This window comes from Orcinus orca, chromosome 11 (assembly GCF_937001465.1).
Source record: "Orcinus orca chromosome 11, mOrcOrc1.1, whole genome shotgun sequence".
NCBI lineage: Eukaryota > Metazoa > Chordata > Mammalia > Artiodactyla > Delphinidae > Orcinus > Orcinus orca.
The window spans coordinates 29,451,025-29,460,336 of record NC_064569.1 but is presented as its reverse complement, the minus strand read 5'-3'; the positions used below and the strand labels follow the sequence as shown (position 1 = coordinate 29,460,336).

The 9,312-nt window shown below is 36.8% G+C and overlaps 1 pseudogene; it reads left to right on the top strand.

Moving 5' to 3' along the window:
- Positions 1–751: 751 nt before the first annotated feature.
- On the top strand, positions 752–8,516 carry LOC125960449 (casein kinase II subunit beta-like; annotated as a pseudogene).
- The last annotated feature ends 796 nt before the right edge of the window (positions 8,517–9,312 follow it).

The window sequence follows — 9,312 nt, the reverse complement described above, 5'->3', positions numbered from 1 at the left end:
CAGCCACACTAGAGGCCCTAAGACAACAAGAAACATTAATATGATTATAAATGTCACAGCAATAATCCTTTTTTTGGTTAAATTCCTGTATCAAAAGCAAAAGTATAAAGTCTGAGTTTTAAAGATGCAATAACTACATGTACACAGAGAGAAACAAATTACCCAAATGTTTGATAAAAATGAAAAAAAAATTATATACAAAAACTATTTAAAAAGTGATGAAGAATGAAAGAAATGTCAATTGACATTTACAAATATACCAGTCTAAATTAGGGATATGATTAGTCTGAAACCATTGAGTGTTAGAAAAAAATGATAAGAAGGTAAAAAAGAAGTTAATAAGAAATCAATGATAGTATGAAAAAGGAAAAAATTTCAACATAACAAGAAGATAATAGAAAAAGGAAATTGAGGTCATTTAACTACTAAACTGTAGACTGTTCTTTCTATGTAACTATGTTCTCACTCTATCCACTTTCTGTCTCCTATTTTTCCAACATACTTTGGACATTTTAAAATAAATTGCAACACACTTGAAAACAGATAAATTATAAGGGTTTACATCACATTTTCTTACCACAATGTTATAAAACTAGTAATTATAACAAAATGTGATAAAATATTTTGAAGTTAAAACACACATTTCTGAAAGTTTGTGTAAATAGGAAAATAAAAGCTGAGTTTTTAGATTTCTTATAAATATCAAAGTAAATTATGTACCTCAAAACTCAAGCACAAGGGAGGAGTCAAGATGGCGGTGTGGGAACACACAGAGTTAGCTTCTCCCCACAACTAGGGTGCCTGTCAGCCACTGGTAGGGGACTCTGACCCCCAAGGAGACAGGAGGAACCTCAGAGTGAACGAGTAGGATGTAGGCAGACTGATGGGGGAGAAGTGTAGCCCAGACAGCATTGGTGTCCCTTGTGCTGGGGAGCTTGCTGAGTTCCCAAGCCAATTCCCCCTCCCCTCAAAGCCCCATCCAGGCTGCCTGGGTCCTGGGGACATAGGAGGGAGGCTGGGGAGATCAGGAGTGGCAGAAAGGAGGGGCCATCCACGAGGATCAGGAGAGGAGCAGAGGGTGATTACCCTACTCACTTGGGCACAGGGAGCCTGCTGAGCTCCCAGGCTGGTCCCCTGCCCTCCAAGGCCCCCTTTTCCCCCTACCATATTGGTCCTGGGGACATAGGAGAGAGGCCTGGGAGATCAGAGAGGCAGGCAGGAGGGACCCTCCCAGACCCCAGACCAGAGGAGCAGGAGAGGAGAGGAGGGCATTTGCTCTGCCCCTGCTGGGCTCCCAGGTGAGGTCCCCTACCCTCTGAGACCAGGGATGGGTGGCACGCCTGGGTTCCTACTGTTCCTTGAGTATAAGCCCCATCCCCCACAGCCCTCAGGACATTTTCCAGCCTTGTGGGTCCTGAGCATCGGCCCCATACACCACCCAAACCTCACCCTTGCTTAGGTCTCGCTCTCCACAGTCAAGGCCTTCCCTCCCTCACCTTTTTTTTTCCTTTTCCCTCCTCCTCTTTTTTACTATAGGGTACTGATGTACACTCCAGTTGTTGATTCATATATCTTTTTATTTTTACATTCTTTCTAATAAGTCTGTTAGTTTCCTAGTCTAATTTTATTTTTACTTTGTTACTGTTCTTTTTTTTTCTCTTTTTTTTGCTGCCCCACATGGCTTGTGGGATCTTGATTCATGACCTCGGGGTCGGGCGGAAGCTCTTGCAATGGGAGCTCTGAGTCTGAACCACTGGACTAACAGAGAACCTCAGACTCCAGGGAATATTCTTCAGAGTGAGGTCTCCCAGAGGTTCCTCATCTCAGCACAAAGACCATCTCTACTCAATAGTCTACAAACTCTAGTGTTGGAAGCCTCGGGCCAAACAACCAGTAAAACAGGAACACAACCTACTCATTAAAAAAAAAAAAAAATGAGATGGCAAAAAAATATGTCACAGTTGAAGGAGCAAGGTAAAAACCTACAAGACCAAGTAAATGAAAAGGAAATAGGCAATCTACCTGAAAAAGAATTCAGAGTAATGATAGCAAAGATGATTCAGAATCTCAGAAATAGAATGGAAGCACGGATTGAGAAAATACAAGAAGTGTTTAACAAAGACCTAGAAGAACTAAAGAACAAACAGAGATGAACAACACAATAACTGAAATGAAAAATACACTAGAAGGAATCAGTAAAAGAATAGCGGAAGCAGAAGAACGAATAAGTGAGCTGGAAGGCAAAATGGTGGAAATAACTGCTGAGGAGAAAAATAAAGAAAAAAAGAATGAAAAGAATTGAAGACAATCTCAGAGGCCACTGGGACAATACTAAATGCACCAACATTCAAATTATAGGCGTCCCAGAAGAAGAGAAAAACAAATGGTCTGAGAAAATATTTGAAGAGATTATAGTGGAAAACTTCCTTAACATGGGAAAGGAAAGAGTCACCCAAATCCGGGAAGCACAGAGAGTCCCAATACAGGATAAAACCTAGGAAAAATACACCAGTACACATATTCATCAAATTAACAAAAATTAAATGCAAAGAAAAATATTAAAAACAGCAAGAGAAAAACAAAAATATAATATACAAAGAAATTCCCGTAAGGGTATCAGCTGATTTTTCAGTGGAAACCCTGCAAGCTAGAAGGGAGTGGCAGGATATACTTAAAGTGATGAAAGAAAAAAACCTACAACCAAGATTACTGTACCCAGCAAGGATTTAATTCAGGTTTGATGGAGAAGTCAAAAACTTTTCAGACAAACCAAAGCTAAGAGAATTCAGCACCATGAAAACAGTTTACAACAAATGCTAAAGAAACTTCCCTAAGCAGGAAACACAAAGAGAAGAAAAAGACCCACAAAAACAAACCGAAAACAATTAAGAAAATGGTAATAGGAACATACATATCGATAATAACCTTGAAAGTAAATAAACTAAATGCCGCAACCAAATGACACAGACTGGCTGAATGGATACAAAAAAAGACCCATATATATGCTGTCTACAAGAGACCTAATTCAGTCCTAGGGACACATACAGACTGAAAGTGAAGGGATGGAAATAGATATTCCATGTAAATGGAAATCAAAAGAAAGCTGGAGTAGCAATACTTGTATCAGATAAAATAGACTTTAAAATAAAGACTTTTACAAGAGATAAGGAGGGACATTACATAATAATCAAAGGATCAGTCCAAAAAGAAGATATAACAATTATAAATGTTTATGCACCCAACATAGGAGCACTTCAATACATAAGGCAAATGCTAACAACCATGAAAGGAAAAATCGACAGTAACAAAAGAATAGTAGGGAACTTTAACACCTCACTTACACCAATGGACAGATTATCCAGACAGAAAATTAATAAGGAAACACAAACTTTAAATGACATCATAGACCACATAGATCTAATTGATATTTATAGAACATTCCACCCAAGAGTGATGGAATACACTTTATTCTCAAGTACTCATGGAACATTCTCCAGGATAGATCACATCTTGGGTCACAAATCAAGCCTCGGTAAATTTAAGAAAATTGAAACCTATTAAGCCTTTTTTCTGACCACAACACTATGAGATTGGAAATCAATTACAGGAAAAAACCTGTAAAAAACACAAAAAAACATGGAAGTTAAACAGTGCTCTCCTAAATAACCAAGAGATCACTGAAGAAATCAAAGAAGAAATAAAAAATACATAGAAACAAATGACAATGAACACACAATGACCCAAAACCTATGCATCACAGCAAAAGCAGTTCTAAGAGGGAAGTTTACAGCAATTCAATCTCACCTCAAGAAACAAGAAAAATCTCACATAAACAATCTAATGTTACTTTTAAGACAACTAAAGAAAGAAGAGCAAAGAAAACCCAAAGTCAGAGGAAGGAAAGAAATCATAAAGATCAGAGCAGAAATAAATGAAATAGAAATGAAGAAAACAATAGCAAAGATCAATAAAACTAAAAGCTGGTTCTTTGAGAAGATAAGCAAAATTGATAAACCCTTAGACATCAAGAAAAAGAAGGAGAGGACACAAATCAATAAAATTAGAAATGAAAAAGGAGAAATCACAACAGACACTGCAGAAATACAAAGGATTATAAGAGACTACTACAAACAACCATATGCCAATAAAATGGACAACCATGAAGAAATGGACAAATTCTTTGAAAGGTACAATTTTCCAAGACTGAACCAGGAAGAATTAGAAAATATGAACAGACCTATCACAAGTAATGAAATGGAAACCATAATTAAAAGTCTTCCAACAAAAAAATGTCCAGGACAAGATGGCTTCTCACGCGAATTCTATCAAACATTTAGAGAAGAGCACATTTAGAGAAGAGCAAACACCAATCCTTCTCAAACTCTTCTAAAAAATTGCTGAGGGAGAAACACTCCCAAATTCATTATACAAAGCCACCAACACCCTGATACCAAAACCAGAAAAAGGTATCACAAAAAATGAAAACTACAGGCCAATATCACTGATGAACAGAGATGTAAAAATCCTGAACAAAACACTAGCAAACAGAATCCAACAGCACATTAAAAGGATCACACACCATGATCAAGTGGAATTTATCCCAGGGATGCAAGGATTCTTCAATATATGCAAATCAATCAATGTGATACACCACATTAACAATTTAAGGAATAAAAACAATATGATCATCTCAGTAGATGCAGAAAAAACTTCTGACAAAATTCAACACCAATTTATTATAAAAACCCTCAAGAAAGTGGGCATAGAGGGAACCTACCTCAACATAATAAAGTCCATATATGACAAACCCACAGCAAGCATCATACTCAATGGTGAAAAACTGAAAGCATTTCCACTAGGATCAAGAACAAGAGAAGGATGTCCACTCTCGCCACTCTTATTCAACATAGTTTTGGAAGTCTTAGCCATGGCAATCAGAGAAAAAAAAGAAATAAAAGGAATACAAATTGGAAAAATAAGGATTAAAACCATCACTATTTGCTGATGACATGATGCTATACATAGAAAATCCTAAAGATACCACCAGGAAACTACTAGAACTAATCAATGAGTTTGATAAAGTTGCAGGATACAAAATTAATGCACAGAAATCTCTGGCATTCCTACACACCACCAACAAAAAATCAGAAAGAGAAATTAAGGAAACACTCCCATTTACCATTGCAGCAAAAAGAATAAAATACCTAGGAATAAACCTGCCTAAGGAGGCAAAAGACTTGTACTCAGAAAACTATAAAACACTGATGAAAGAAACCAAAGATGACAAAAAACAGATGGAGAAATATACCATGTTCTTGGATTGGAAGAATCAATATTGTGAAAATGACTATATAGCCTAAAGCAATCTACAGATTCAGTGTAATCCCTATCAAACTACCAATGGCATTCTTCACAGAAATGGAACAAAAAATCTTACAATTCATATGGAAACACAAAAGATCCTGAATAGCCAAAGCAATCTTGAGAAAAAAAAATGGAGTTGGAGGAATTAGCCTCCCCGACTTCAAACTATACCACAAAGCTACAGTAATCAAGACAGCAAGGTACTGGAACAAAAACAAATATAGATCAATGGTACAGGACAGAATGACCAGAGATAAATCCATGCACATATGGACACCTGTTTTATGACAAAGGAGGCAAGAACATACAATGGAGAAAAGACACCCTCTTCAAAAAGTGGTGCTGGGAAAACTGGAGAACTACATGTAAAAGAATGAAATTAGAACACTACCTAACACCATACACAAAAATAAACTCCAAATGGATTAATGACTTAAATGTAAGACCAGACACTATAAAACTTTTGGAGGAAAACATAGGAAAAACACTCTGACGTAAACCACAGGAAGAACTTTTTTGACCCACCTCCTAGAGTAACAGAAATAAAAACAAAAATAAACAAATGGGACTTAATTAAACTTAAAAGCTTTTGCACAACAAAGGAAACCATAAACAAGACAAAAAGACAACCCTCTGAATGGGAGAAAATATTTGCAAATAAAACAACAGACAAAGGATTAATCTCCAAAATATACAAATAGCTCATGCAGCTCCATATCAAACAAACAAACAATTCAGTTAAAAAGTGGGCAGAAGACCTAAATAGACATTTCACCAAGGAAGACATACAGTTGGCCAAAAGGCACATGAAAAGATGCTCAACATCACTAATTATTAGAGAAATGCAAATCAAAACTACAATGAGGTATCACCTCACGCCAGTCAGAATGGCCATTATCAAAAAATCTAGAAACAATAAATGCTGGAAAGGGTGTGGTGAAAAGGGAGCCCTCCTGCACTGTTGGTGGGAATGTAAATTGATCCAACCACTATGGAAAACAGTATGGAGGGTCCTTAAAGAACTAAAAAAAGAACTACCATATGACCTAGCAACCCCACTACTGGGCATATACTCTGAGAGAACCATAATTCAAAAAGAGACATGCACCCCAATGTTCATTGCAGCACTATTTACAATAACCAGGACATGGAACCAACCTAAGTGTCCATCGACAGAGGAATGGATAAAGAAGATGTGGCACATATATACAATGGAATATTACTCAGCCATAAAAAGGAACTAAACTGAGTTATTTGTAGTGAGGTGGGTGGACCTAGAGTCTGTCATACAGAGTGAAGTATGTCACCATATGTTAATGCATATATATGGAATCTAAAAAAAATGGTACTGATGAACCTAGTTGCAGGGCAGGAATAAAGAGGTAGACATAGAAAATGGACTTGATGACATGGGGTGGGAGGGGGAAGCTGGGGCAAAGTGAGAGTAACATTGATGTATATACACTCCCGAATGTAAAATAGTTGGCTGGTGGGAAGAAGCAGCATAGCACAGGGAGATCAGCTCGGTGCTTTGAGGTGACCTAGAAGGGTGGGATAGGGAGGATGGGAGGGAGGCTTAAGAGGGAGGGGATATGGGGACATGTGTATGCATACGGCTGATTTGCTTTGTTGTGCAACAGAAACTAATATGGTATTGTGAAGCAATTATACTCCAATAGAGATGTACTAAAAAAAAATGGTATCAATAGAAAAAAAACCTCAAGCATAAGGACAGTTTGAAAAACTGCAGTATTTACAAAAGCTGAAGATACACAGTTCCAAAGATAATCAGCTCCACTCCTATATATATACCTAAACCCAACAGGAGTGCATTCATAAGTTCACTGAAAGGCATGCACTAGAATATTCATTATAGCATTATTTGTAAGCCCAAACTGGGTGCTATCCACATAAATATCCACTCATAGGAGAAGCCGTAAAAATTGTGGAATACTCACACAATGGGAATTGATCATCTATAATGTGCATAATGCATAATTTATCAATACTAAGTACAAAAAAAGGACGAATCTCTGGTTTTAGAAGTCATGAGAGCAGTTAAGTGGAACAATTTTTACTGAGATGAGAATGTGCTAGGTTATTGGTATTCTGTTTTTGATCTGAGTCTGACTAAGCAGGTATCTTCTGACATGTGAAATCAATCCATTGAGCTGAACTCTTTTGATGTGGTTACTAGTCTTTACCGATACTATGTTCAATAAACACTTAAAAGTACATAGAAATTAAAAATATCATTCCCATTATATTTTTATTTATTAATTCATTAAAATAATGTCATTTTAATCATGACATGCTTTGCAAAACAAAAGGAAAAAAAGACCCCTAACTTTCAAAGACTTTTATGATCACTCAAGAAAGCAAAATTACAGAGACAAAGAAGCATCAGGAAATCAGTAAGGAAAAATAAATGACAAATTTAAAAAAATGATTTAAACATCAGGAAGTGTTATTTATACTGGTTCTGTGGGCTCCATGACTATGAATTCTTCTGTGAAGTGGATGAAGACTCCATCCAGGGCAAATTTAATCTCAGTCAACTCAATGAGCAGGTGCCTCACTGTAGACAAGCTCTAGACATGATCTTGGACCTGGAGCCTGATGAAGAGCTGGAAGACAACCCCAACCAGAGAACCCTGATTAAGCAGTCAGCCAAGATGCTGTATGGGTTCACCCGGACCACCTATATCCTCACAAACCATGGCACCGCCCAGATGTTGGAAAAGTACCAGCAGGGAGAGTTCGGCTACTGCCCCACGTGCACTGTGAGAACAAGCCAATGCTTTCCAATAGCCTTTCTGACACCCCAGGTGAGGCCCTGGTGAAGCTCTACTGCCCCAAGTGCATGGACAATTCCACACCTAAGACACCATCGAGGCAGCACCACACAGAAGGCCCCTACTTGGGTACCAGTTTCCCTCACATTGCTCTTCATGGTGCATGCTGAATGCCGGCCCAAGCAGCCCACTAACCAGTTTATGTCCAAAGTGTACAGTTGCAAGATCCATCCACTGTCCTACCAGGTGCAGTTCCAAGCTGCCAGCAACTTTGAGTCTGTCAAGACCGTTCACTTATTCCCAACCCCACCTGTCACTCTGTCTTTGACAGTTCCAGTCCTCCCCTGCCACCTTTAAGGAAATCTCTATGGTTTATATTTTAAATTAGAAGAGTCATTATTGTGATGTGAATATGAAATAAAGTAGAAAAAAGGCAAAAATAAGCATTTACTAAAAATTTATATAAAATCTTGCCAGATCTCTTCAGGAAAAATATTTTAGAGCTTGATGACTCCTAATATAAATGTTGTAAAATCATAAGGTATTTTGAAAATAATTCTATGGTAATTTATTTAATTACTAAATAAAATTCATTATTTATATTAAGATACATTAGCATCATTGATTAATATATGAGAAGAATACTGAATAGTACCATAATAATGAAGAAATTTTTAAAAAGATCTACAAGAACTACCATGTTGAAAGGTACAAAAATCACAGGTCTTTAGAAAGGAAATTTTCATATACCTAAAATCAACTAATTCTCATATTATTTAAATAGTTCTGGGCTATAAGTTGAAATGGACTTTGCTGTGTCAAACCACAGACTGACTCGCATTATTTTAAAAAAAGCAAATCTCAAATATCACTAGTAAATAGCAATTAAATCTTAAGAGAGAATATATTTTTATACTTGGTAAAATAAATTCAATGTTTAATAAAATTCAAAGAAAGCATAAGTACCAACAGACGTATCTAAACATGACAAGAATGTGTATCTCAATCCACCTATATTTCAAAATGTTCTGGAAATTAATTTAATAGATTTATGATTATAAATGTGAAAAGAAGCTAAAATTTAGGTATATGATCTAGCAACTACTATAATGTACTATAAAACCTTTTATTTTTCCCTTGGAATAGAGAGTCA